Source organism: Montipora capricornis, unplaced genomic scaffold, assembly GCF_036669925.1.
Source record: "Montipora capricornis isolate CH-2021 unplaced genomic scaffold, ASM3666992v2 scaffold_496, whole genome shotgun sequence".
Classification (NCBI taxonomy): Eukaryota; Metazoa; Cnidaria; class Anthozoa; order Scleractinia; family Acroporidae; genus Montipora; species Montipora capricornis.
In genome coordinates this window covers 596,198-608,212 of record NW_027180234.1, presented here as the reverse complement: position 1 = coordinate 608,212, position 12,015 = coordinate 596,198, and the positions used below count along the sequence as shown (strand labels likewise).

The following is a 12,015-nucleotide window of genomic DNA, read 5'->3' as shown; positions in this document are numbered from 1 at the left end:
AATAGCCATTCGATAATCAATATTCATTCAATAATTTACATAAGTATCCATTTGATAATTTACTTCAATATTCATTCGATAATTCACCCCAATATCCATTCGATAATTTACGGTCAGGTCCATTCGATAATGTACCTCAATATTCGTGCGATAATTTTCTCTCACCCATTCGATAATTTACTACAATATCCATTCGATATCATAACAATATTCATTCGATAATTTACATCAGTATCCATTCGATAACCTGACCTCAATATTCATTTGATAATTCCCCTCAATATCCATTCGATCCCACACGTGACCGATATCTCCATATTAGGATTGAGCTGTCTGAAAGGCTTGGTTACTTATGCTGTTGCAAAATGGCGGAGATCGATTGGGAAAGTCGTGCGTCCTGTTTGCTTAATTTACTTGATAAATGTGAGCTAGCCATCGATGAAACCACGTATCCCATTGCCGCCAATGCATTTAATGGTGTTGAGCTAGCTCTGTCCGTCATTCGTCATATTGCGGATAGCGCCGACGAACAGCAGTCTTTGTTTCTAGAACTTTGCGAATGTTTTGGCGAGATTCATCAACATTTGTGGCAGCAAGTTGTCGATATTGGAAGAAGGACAACAAGTGCAGTAGATTTGGGAATACCATCCACTTCGAGCAATGGGCGTGGGAGGCCCTTCTTCAATATACCACCAATTGTTCTTGAAGAACTGAGGGGGATTGGTTTTACGTGGTCTGACATTGCGAAAATGCTAAATGTTTCTCGTTGGACAATCAACAGACGTGTAAAGGAGTATGGCATGGAAGGTCTTTCCAAATTTTCTGACATGACAGACGCAGAACTAGATCATATAATCGAAGATTATATCTCACGCCATGGATCTACCACAGGGTAGTCATATATCATCGGGCACCTAAGATCTCTTGGACTTCGACTTCAGCGTGACCGCGTCAGGGCAAGCTTAACGAGAGTACACCCAGAAAACACTGCTCTTCGCTGGGCATGTGTGATAACAAGGCGAGTTTATAGCGTACCGTGGCCTAATTCGCTGTGGCACATCGATGGCCATCACTCTCTTATTCGTTGGGGGTACGTTGTTCATGGATGTATCGATGGCTTTTCTCGCATGATAATATATTTGAACTGTGCCACCAACAATTACTCAGTTACTGTTTTGAACTTGTTCCTCGAAGGAACACGAGAATTTGGATGGCCCTCTCGTGTCCGTGGTGATCACGGTGGGGAAAACATTGGTGTTGCTCAATACATTACCAAAGTAAGAGGAGACAACAGAGGTAGCTTTATAGCAGGACCTTCAACAAGGAACCAAAGAATTGAAAGACTTTGGCGTGAGGTGTTTCGATGCGTGACTTTTCTGTTTTATTGCGTTTTCTACTCTCTGGAAGACAATGGATACCTCAATGTTAACGATCCCATTCATCTTTTTCTTTTACATTACGTTTTCACGCCCAGAATAAACTTTGCATTAAATGAATTTAAAGCCGCTTCAAATCTGAGGCCTGTTCGCACTGAAAACAACTGGACCCCAGTGAGAATGTGGGTCAATGGTTCTGCTGCACGCAACAATGCCGACATCACAATGGCAGAAACAGAGGCAGAGCTGCAACCTAATATAGACCTTTACGGTGTTGACCCGGAAGGACCAGTACCTCTTTAAGAGCATGGGGCTGTAGAAGTTAATGATATCCAGAGCCCATTTTCCTCAGATGTGCTTCAGCAACTCAAGTCAACCATCAATCCCTTGAGAGAGTCACAAGCATTTGGAGTCGACATCTATATGGATGCTCTAGACTTTTTCGAAAGGCTGACATGAAAATGCAACTGTTCATTATGGTAGCAATACCTGAAGCAGTCACCCTTTAGCTGACAACTTACTGAAGTAATCTGCACGGTTAAAATTACTCGACTCTACACCTGAAAGATGCAAATCCCTACTCTGTACATGTACTGTTTGTTTCGATGATTATAATTGGCTGAGAGAAGTGCAGTTTTTAGTGCACAATGTGCAGAAAAAAGGTAACAAAATGCAAGGTTTGTTTTTCATGCTAATGTGGCTCGTTATCAATAGTGGAACATATTTCATAATTTTGACTTTTGTACACTTTGACCTTTCTGAGGATGCATGCTAGCATCTATTTTCTAAATATAATTAGCCGCAAATTCAACTTGACTACTGTGAAGGGAGGCCCAGTTAAGTGGCAAAAAAATGTCTTTTTTCTTGCCCAGTATGAAACTGTATCCCACGTTAAGTGCCTATGAAATAAAAAATATTATGTTTGCTTATAGATCATTTTCAAGTGACGTCACAACGGCCACGTTGGTGCACAAGAACAATAGAACGTTCTCTCCTCTGGGAACCAAACTCTATTTTTATGCATATTCCATGAACACATTTTGTATTGTTTGGTACACCAATATGGCGCCAAGTCACGTGAGTGAAAACCATCTATTCCAAAGGCCCTTAAAAGAGAGTAAAGAATGGCGCATTCATGTTTTCACTTAAAAAATGGAGTCACAAAACACAAAAGCACGGATATCTCTAGAAATATTTCACTGAAGTCATACAAACTTGTCAACAGTAATCTACAGATATGATACCTCCTATGATGTTGGCATGGAAACAGTCTAGGCTCCGGGCCTTCTTTGCCAAGAACCAAATTTCTCCATTTTTGACCAGATGAAGAGTGACAGATGGTCACACTTGAAACACACATGATGCCCATATTACCTTACATCTACTCACTTACTCATGGTAAGTGAACAATGGTTGATTAACACAAAAAGTGTGAAAGTGAATCTCGCTAGGTGGGTGATCCTATTTAGTATTCGTACTGCTTTCTCTTGTGCTAAACATATGTTTCAGGATTGCATTCTGAGGGAAACAAGTCCTTGGAAAAATGGTATTGGTCCTTGAAAAATAGTCTTGGGTCTGTTCAAATTCATTGTGACTTTGATTTTCACTCTAATTAGGTATCAGTAGAGAGTCACGGTGAATAATTTACTCACTTACAACAAAAAAACTGAACCAGACTCCAAATGAACTCCTTTTTAATTAAGTATATTTACTATATATGTGAATCAGACATCTTACGAGCTGTAGTAGGTGTACAAACTTCACATAAAATTGTATAACATCAACAAAGTGTAAGAGTTTGCAATGTGTTTTGAAAGATCGTTCACACCTGGACGTAACAACCTCCATGCATTGGGGGGGTTCCTTTACTTGCTATCAACAATAAGAATTATTTTAAATTTTGTAACTGAAAGAAACCATAGTAATTTTATAACCTTACCTTAAACTCAAGTACAAATGTTAATTAAGCCAAACCAGATCCAGCTTCTCTCTTAAATAACATTGTGAAAACATAACATTTTCATGGCAAAGTAATGCAGTAGTTATCCTTGAAATTGCAGTTCAGAATTGATATCACTGCTCCTGTCCAATCTGTCTCTATCGCTACTTTTTAACAACAACTATTTGTGATATGCAAAGTTTAACGCATGAAATCGATGTAATCTTGTTGGATAAACTATAACAATCTCTGGTGCTGTAACAATCCACTCATGACTTGCACCAAGATCTAAGCAATCAGAAACCCCCGCCCTTCAATTTCAATACATTTGTCAAATGATTCTGTGAATGCAGGGAAAGAGGTATAACAAGTAGGCAGCTGTAGCTTCCAGAAGCAAGTGTTTGCTTTGGGATAAATAGCCCTTGGATCTCTTGCAAAGCCAACAGAAATCTTTCTCTCTCCAAGATAGGATGAGATGTAAGGTGTCCCAGTACAGAAATGAATAAATTCCTGCAGTGGGGTTAGTGCTTCTGGACAAAATCTGTTTCCATGAATTTAATTTAACAGAACAGCATTATTCAACACTTTTCATAAATTAAAGTTTTCAAAATGTAAGAGAAAAACAGATCTTTTTTCATCAAACAAGTTTATTTTATAATTTTGTGTACTTTTGCAATGAAATGCATTTTTCCCAATCATATCCTTAAGGCATAAGTTGCCAAAACTTTCCTGTTAAAATGCCCGAAAGTGTTATAGAGCATCATAAAGCCAATTGCGAATAGTTCCAGTTGTCATGTTGAATCACAAACTATGACACAATCTACAGATGCAGATTTATTACGACTTCACTTGGTGGGATAACATTTATCAGCAAATGCTACACTGTCAGTGCACTTGAAAATGAATAACTGCCCCATATCCTCTAGGTTAGATAACAAAGATTACCTTCAGCTCTACTTCCAAGGTTGGCACCATATGCCTAAAGAAAATCCAAGGCTCTTTCTTGACTACCAGTAAGTGAGGTGTTGTCTTCAGCCACTATCAAATTTTGAACTTCTTCAACTGAGGGGGTTGCTTCAGTTTTCTTTGTAAACACCAATGGAGAGATGCACGGATGACTCTTTAGGAATGACAACAGAGAAAGACTATCCATGCCTTTCATGATATCTTCGATTTCATTCTTTCTCTTGATAATTACTTGCTGCAGTAAGATCTTCTGTACAGCCTTATGTCTGTTGTCCTCTTGCAGGTTAACCACTCCACAATCATCAAGAAGGTCCAGAACAGCAGGGTTCTGAATCCTCAAATTTGGCAACTGATCCTTAGTAGATGTAAGGATTAAAGATATTGTTTCTCTGACATCGATATCTGGGACATCTTCAATACAAGTACTGATAAGGGCTTTGTCCAAATCATGTGTTTCAATGTACGCTACTACAGCTGGAGACATCCCAATAAATCCCTGTCCGCCATGCAAAACTGAATGTGCCACTACTTTTCCAGCAGTTATAAATGCACCATCATCAAGGAGGTCCCAATTATGTACAGGAATCAAATGGTCTGCATCTCCAGTAAAAAGCAAACAGCCACTGACTTCTTGTTCAAGCAATGCTGTCATGGCCAAGTGCATAAACTCCCTTGTAGGTCCTCCAGCATCATAACCCAATTCTTTTAGGTTACCCGCTGCAAATGTGACATTTGGTCTTTTCTTAAGATCATTTATACTTGCTCTTTTATAGATCAATGTCACTTGCTTGAATAAGTCACCTTCTCTTTTCACATGGATTGGGTAGTCTTGTCCTGAATTGTCAGCTATTTTCTCTTGAAAGGCAGATAGGACAGACTTCGGTCTGCAGGTAGCTGTACATTTCCCAGGCAGTGAGGCTGGTTCATGAAGTGATTCCTTGGCTGAAAAATTATCAACAGAAGGAAAATGCTTATCAATAGAGAGGAACTTTATTACAAGAATAGGTAAATAGTTGCATTGGAATTGTGTAATGTTGGTATTAATTTATATAATTGTAAACATTGTGATGCATTTGCTATCATCCAAAAAAAAAAAAAGGAAAAGAAAAAGGAAAATTCATATCTTATGAACGGAACATACCAAGGAAACCAAAATTAAACAACTTCTTTAGGGACCATGAGGGGTGAATCAGATGGTTCAAATCAAAGAGGAGAACTGTAAAACGACTGACTTGAACAAAGTTGTTTACAGCAGCCAAGGAAACCAAGGTCTGACACACGAACTGAACTAATGGCCGAAGAAAAAATCTGTTCAACTTGTCAACATACAACAAAATCTTGTATGTTGACAAGATTCGCCCCAAGTATAAATCCCACATAATTCCATGCCAAACATTAATGGTACTAATGGTAAGCCAACAGACAATTTCCTATTTGCAACCTTTACAAAAATTACCTGGCAGAAATAATACATTGTAGATTCTAAGTACTGTATATAATCTAACAACCCATGAAAGTAAAGGTACATTAATTGTCTTTCCAGAAACCCTACACTCCAAATCACGAATTTTTAACCCACTTAACTCTTGCACCTGTATGCCATTTAGATCCTGAGTACCCCTGGTTTTTTTTCCTAGGCTTTCCCCATATCACACATTAATAACAGTTTTTTCACTTACACTTGTCATCACTGATAATCGTGTCAACGGCATGTGCTAAATCAATTGAATCCTTAACAACTTCTTGAAGATACGAGTCAGGGTGGGTGGAAACATCATTGTCAGTCTGTTTATTATCTTGGTATCATCATCACCTTTATCATCCACCAACAGAGGCTCTGAAGATACCTCTGGAATACATGTAACATCATCAGGTGCTGCATTGCAGCTGTAGGGGCTCTCTTCATCCTTTGAGTTATCACTGATGTATTCATTTACATTCCTGTTCTTGTTGAGTCTAACATATCTGGCACCCTGTCCAGTCAGTGATCTGACCTGTTTATACCCAATCTCCTGTCCCTTCTTGAAGGCAGGTGTTGAAACTTTCTTGCCTTTGATTTTTACAAAATCAAAGTCTTCACATCGGAGATCTTCTATCCTGGTAATTAGTACCTCATTAATACATTCCCTTACTGATGACTCATTTGCATTGGTCAATATGTCAACCATGCCAGTGCACAAGATATCTGCATCTGTCTTTGAGTAGTCTGGAATGACGTCAGGAATAGTCCCGTCTGGGTTCTTAAAGTCTTGAGGGTCAGCATATTGTAATAAAAGTAATTCAAATGACCTCAGCTCAACTGGTGCTTCTTTCTTCTGAGATGGCATAACATAGCTACGGGCTGATATTTTTCGCCTTTTTGGAGGTTGAAAAGCAGCACTGGTGTTAACAGAAGAACTTTGCATTCGTGAACTGTTTAGGAGGATGAGATTTCTTGCTCTACTGACAACTGACTGAAGCCCAGATGAAACTTGTGCTTGAAGCCCAGATGTTATTTGTGCTTGCCTTGGCAAAGAAGTGTCTAGAGATTAGACAAAAAGATATTTTTCACTGTGTCGTCCCAGAAAATATTAATTATCTCCTCCCAGAAAGAAGAGATTATAATTTCCAGGGGAAAGAGGCCATTTGCATAATAGAGCTTGAAGTCTGAACATTTAATGCAAAATAGAAGATGCAAAGGCACCTGTACTGTAATAACAAGTGGAATGTGATTTTTTTGTTGTATGTGTGTGTGCGTGTGTGCGCATTGGGGCGGGGGGGCATAAGTAACTAAACTGTGATTTAGTTGGCCCGTGTGAAGTACAGCGTTTCACCTGGGCCTTACAGAAATACATAATGAGCTTCATCTACATCTACATCTACAGCGATAACTTGCAAAATCCTCCAGGACAGTTCATGTGTCATAAACAATAGTATGTATCTACAACAAGCCGAGACCTCATATTGCATAAAGGAATTAGATGTCATTATTTCAACAGGTAGGTTGTTGAAATCAATGATTGTCCTCGGCTAATAGCTTAATTTGTATGTATGCCATGATGTTTGTAGTGGGATGAACTTGAGGGGATGGGCCCGACGGGTACAAAGAAGGGACTGGTGTTGGACGTACATGCAGGTTTGCATAGTCACTTCTGCCTGTTGGTTTAATTGTCATTTCTAGATTTAAATTTCAAACCAAATTTTGGTTCACATGTCATGAAACACCTCTAAAATCGACATGATTTTCCAGTACTGCACTTCACTAATTTCATATATTTTCAACTAGTTTGGCTGTATTCAGATTTAAGTTAAACTTAAGCTTACCAAGCACGTTGTCCATTTGACGAGCAACCTATGCATTTTGAAAAAGACATTGTTAGCCGCTAAATTTGTGAAAAACGTAATGATTTAAAGCTTTTTATGGACATTTTCAAGTCGTTAAAGGAATTGAATACAACTCTAAGGCAACAATAAAACGAATACATACCTCTTCTTTCACCAACTCTTTCAGGGGAAGCTGCGCCATTATCGCATGTGTTTTGAGCTTAGCCACCAGGCCGCTCAATCCTAATATGGAGATATCGGTCACGTGTGGGATCGAATGGATATTGAGGGGAATTATCAAATGAATATTGAGGTCAGGTTATCGAATGGATACTGATGTAAATTATCGAATGAATATTGTTATGATATCGAATGGATATTGTAGTAAATTATCGAATGGGTGAGAGAAAATTATCGCACGAATATTGAGGTACATTATCGAATGGACCTGACCGTAAATTATCGAATGGATATTGGGGTGAATTATCGAATGAATATTGAAGTAAATTATCAAATGGATACTTATGTAAATTATTGAATGAATATTGATTATCGAATGGCTATTGTAGTGACTTATCGAATAGATATTGAAGGAAATAATTCAGCAAATACTTAAAAGAATTTGTTGAATTTTGCTACATGTGTATCAAATATATATGCCACAAAAACGAATCTATAGCGGTTTTATTTCCAATATGTATGATATATTGAACGTATGTAAGCCCTGTCGAATTTTGCTACATTTCGGCAACCATAGCCTTTGCTGTCGTTTTGGTATCTGGTAACCTGCATTTTCTTTGCTTACAGGGTAAAGAATATTACATTGTGTATAACGCAGGGAAGGGTCTCAAATCGCTCTAGTGTTAAGAACGGTGCCTACTAATTGAAAGGTTTTTTGCGCGGTTCACTGAATATGCGGGAAAAGCAGATCTTAAAGGGGCTAGGTCACGCTATTTTAGGTAAATTTGTTTAATTTTGTTAATTATGAGCTCTAAACGTCAAATTGGCAGAGCAAGAGTCTTTCATTTGCAAAATCACGGCCACATAACAACTGAGAATGATTTTCCAACTGTGTAAATGACATTTTGATATAGACTGATATAAATTTGAAAAAAGGTGGGCCGACATTTTTCAAATTTACCCAAATTCAATCCATTTCAATCCTCTCCAGTTTTGTCCATCCATGTCCCTTCTTGGCTTCCCTGTGTTTTGTTAGAGTTCTTGTATAGTTTTGAACAGTTATTTTGATATTTTAGTTAATTCTTTGATCATTCGATCAGTGCTGAAATTGCGTGACCTAGCCCCTTTAACAAGTGTTATTAAAATCCAAAAAGAAAATTGGGGGTAACCACGTATTTTTGGGAGATAATTAATCAACAATATTTGTAAAAAGCTTTAAAATACAAAGCAATGTATGGCGTTCTATTCCAAACTGAAGCTTAATTATCTCTGAAAAATGCATGGTTACCCCAATTTTCTTTTGGATACCAAGAGCACTTGCTAAATTCTGCTTTCTTCGCATATTTTTGAACCGTACAAAATATCCTTGTATTAATAAGCACTATCCATAGGAAATCCGAGTATCTCGAGATGCGCAGAACGTATGCGCAATGACAATAGTAAGCACCGCCGAAAGTCTTTCTTTGACAACACATTCAGAGACTGCCTAAAATGCTGTTCAATTTTACATATAATTAAAACAATTCTAAAAAACCACTGATTCTTCTTCTTTGGCCAAATTTGGTGGAAATGGTGGTTAACTAAATTACAAAACCTCTCTTTCAACTTTTTTTACCAGAACAGTATTTTTTGTGAATTATTGAACTTAAGGCACAGGCCGCCCCAAGCTCAGTGTGAGCATGGCCGACAAAAATATAAGGATTTGTATGGGAATCCCGACAAAGAGCTTAAGAAGATAATGATATGGAAAAAATCTCAATTAAAAAGCCTAAGCTTATTGCCAACGTGGGTAACGTCCTTCCTGTGTGGTTATTTTCAAGATCCGACGCGATTCGAGCCATTTCCCAATTTCGTGGTTGTCAACGGTATAATCAAATCCCAAAGCTGGAAACTAAATTCTCAGGTGCCACCAATTTGATTCAAATATTCCTAGATAAAATGTTGCCACGGTCACAATTCCACATCAGGATTGAACTTTCATCTCAACCCACCATCAACGCAATAGCAGTCCTGCGAGCGACCTCAGGCGGTAATATTGCAGGAAAAGAGCTTTCCAAAGGTACGCTTCCACACCACAGTGGCCACGGCTTCGACCGTTGATAACGAACTGAGCCTAACCGCGGTGGCTGACCGTATTTCAGGGACACCCAACGTCAAAAATATCGGAAAATATATGTTCGGAAGACTATTTGATATCTGGAATTTTCGAAACATTTGTTGTAAAATTTCTTGCTTACCTGCCTGTCCTAGGATTTTCGAACATCTAAAAAATGGTATAATTGCCCTTTTTTTTCCCTAAAAAGGTCAACTAGAATTTTCGGGAGCCTTGTTTCTGGCTGGAATTTTCGAAAAGGTAAGTTTTGATCCCTATAATTTTCGGATCACTAGACTTTCAGCTATTTCCAGACATCTTAGTCTGCGGGGACCCTCGCTCTAGTTTAAATGAAGTTGAACTGGCTCATAAGACGTTAAAATTACCTCTAAACTAGATGAATCCAGGAAGATTTGGAAAAACGAGTCGCTAAAGGATGTAGGAAGGAGATATCCCTGGCGATAGAGCCGCTGAAGATGGAGCTAATGACTGCGAACAAGAGATTGAATGATTTGGAAACCTCGTGTAAGTTTCTTGCTGAAAAGTACGATGCATTGATGACAAGTATTCACGATTTAAAGAAACACAACAAGCTCTCAGAATTCATAGCTACAACACTAGATATACCTCAAGAGAGAACTTATACAGGCCAGTGTTCAGAACCAATTATGGGCTTTCAAGATTTACACCAACAGCTTCTAGATTTTGGGAAAATATACCTTATAATATTAAAACTTTACCTTTTCCTTCATTTATTAAACAGTATAAGCGCTACCTCCTTGACAGCCAAATATAATAATGATAATTGGGAAGCTAAGGAAGGGAATATTATTATATTCCCTTCCTTCCCAATTATTATAATAATAATAATTATTATTATTATTATTATTATGATTATTATTATTATTACTATTATAAACATAAACATCTTGGCGCAGCTCTTGGATCAAGATCCTACTTTGAAGAGTATGTTGGTGAAAAAGTTGAGGACTGGGTTAGCCAGGTTATGAAGTTGGCGGAATTCGCTGTGTCTCAGCCCCAGGCAAGCTATGCGACTTTTACGTTCGGCCTACGGCACCGGTGGACGTGCTTTTTAAGAACACTTTCCGACATCGCTGACTTGCTAGAACCTTTAGAACGCGCCATCTCTGATGATCTGATTCCAGCCCTTTTCGAGCATCAAGTCACCGAAACAGAGCGTGACCTCCTCGCGTTGCCTGTGCGCATGGGTGGCCTTGGTCTAGTAAATCCCGTTAACCAGTCCCGACAAGAATATGAGGCGTCCATCAAAGCAACCGCCCCCCTTGTGAAACAGATTGTCAAGCAAGCAGCAGAGCCACCTAATGACGACGATGTCGCTGGCGCGCAGCAACGCGTGCGTCAAGAGAAAGCTGACAGTGCGCGGCGTGACCTAAAAGACGTGACTAAGTCTCTGCCTTTGAAAACCCAGTGCGCTGTTGAATTTATAAAGGAGAAAGGTGCCTCTAGTTGGCTCAGCGTTATACCTTTAAAAGAACAAGAGGGAGTTTAAGGACGCAATTAAGTTGAGATATGGTTGGGAACTCAATGACATCCCAACGGTGTGCGTCTGCGGGGACTTGTTTGACGCTGACCATGCTTTGATTTGTATGCGTGGAGGATATATCATACAACGGCACAACGAAATTCGAGACATCGAGGCTGAAATTCTGCAAGCGGTGTGTACTGACGTCGAGGTGGAGCCGGTTCTCAGAGAACTTACGGGGGAAGTACTGCCGAAGGGAGCCAACAAGGCCCCTGACGCGCGGCTGGATATCCGGGCGCGGGGCTTCTGGGCGAGAGAATAGTCTGCGTTCTTTGATGTTAGGGTATGCCACCCTAACGCAGACTCGTACAAGAATCTCAGCCCGGAGCAGATTTACAAGTTTCACGAGAATGATAAAAAGCGCCTTTACTCGTCTAGAGTTCTTGAGGCCTTAACATTATCATTATGTGAGGGGGGGGGAGGGGTTGAAATTACGCTAGATTTTGATTTTTTTTTCTTTCAATTTTATTTGGTGAATGTTTCGTTTTCTACATGCCGCCCTGGATGTGTGGAAAACGAAGACCTTACAGTAATTCACGATAGATAGCTTATCAATCGTTTCAACTAACATGAATGATGTGTTTTGTTAGTTGCT

General features: G+C 39.1%; 1 pseudogene; it reads left to right on the top strand.

Moving 5' to 3' along the window:
- Positions 1-365: 365 nt before the first annotated feature.
- Positions 366-1,679, top strand: LOC138036704 (uncharacterized; annotated as a pseudogene).
- The last annotated feature ends 10,336 nt before the right edge of the window (positions 1,680-12,015 follow it).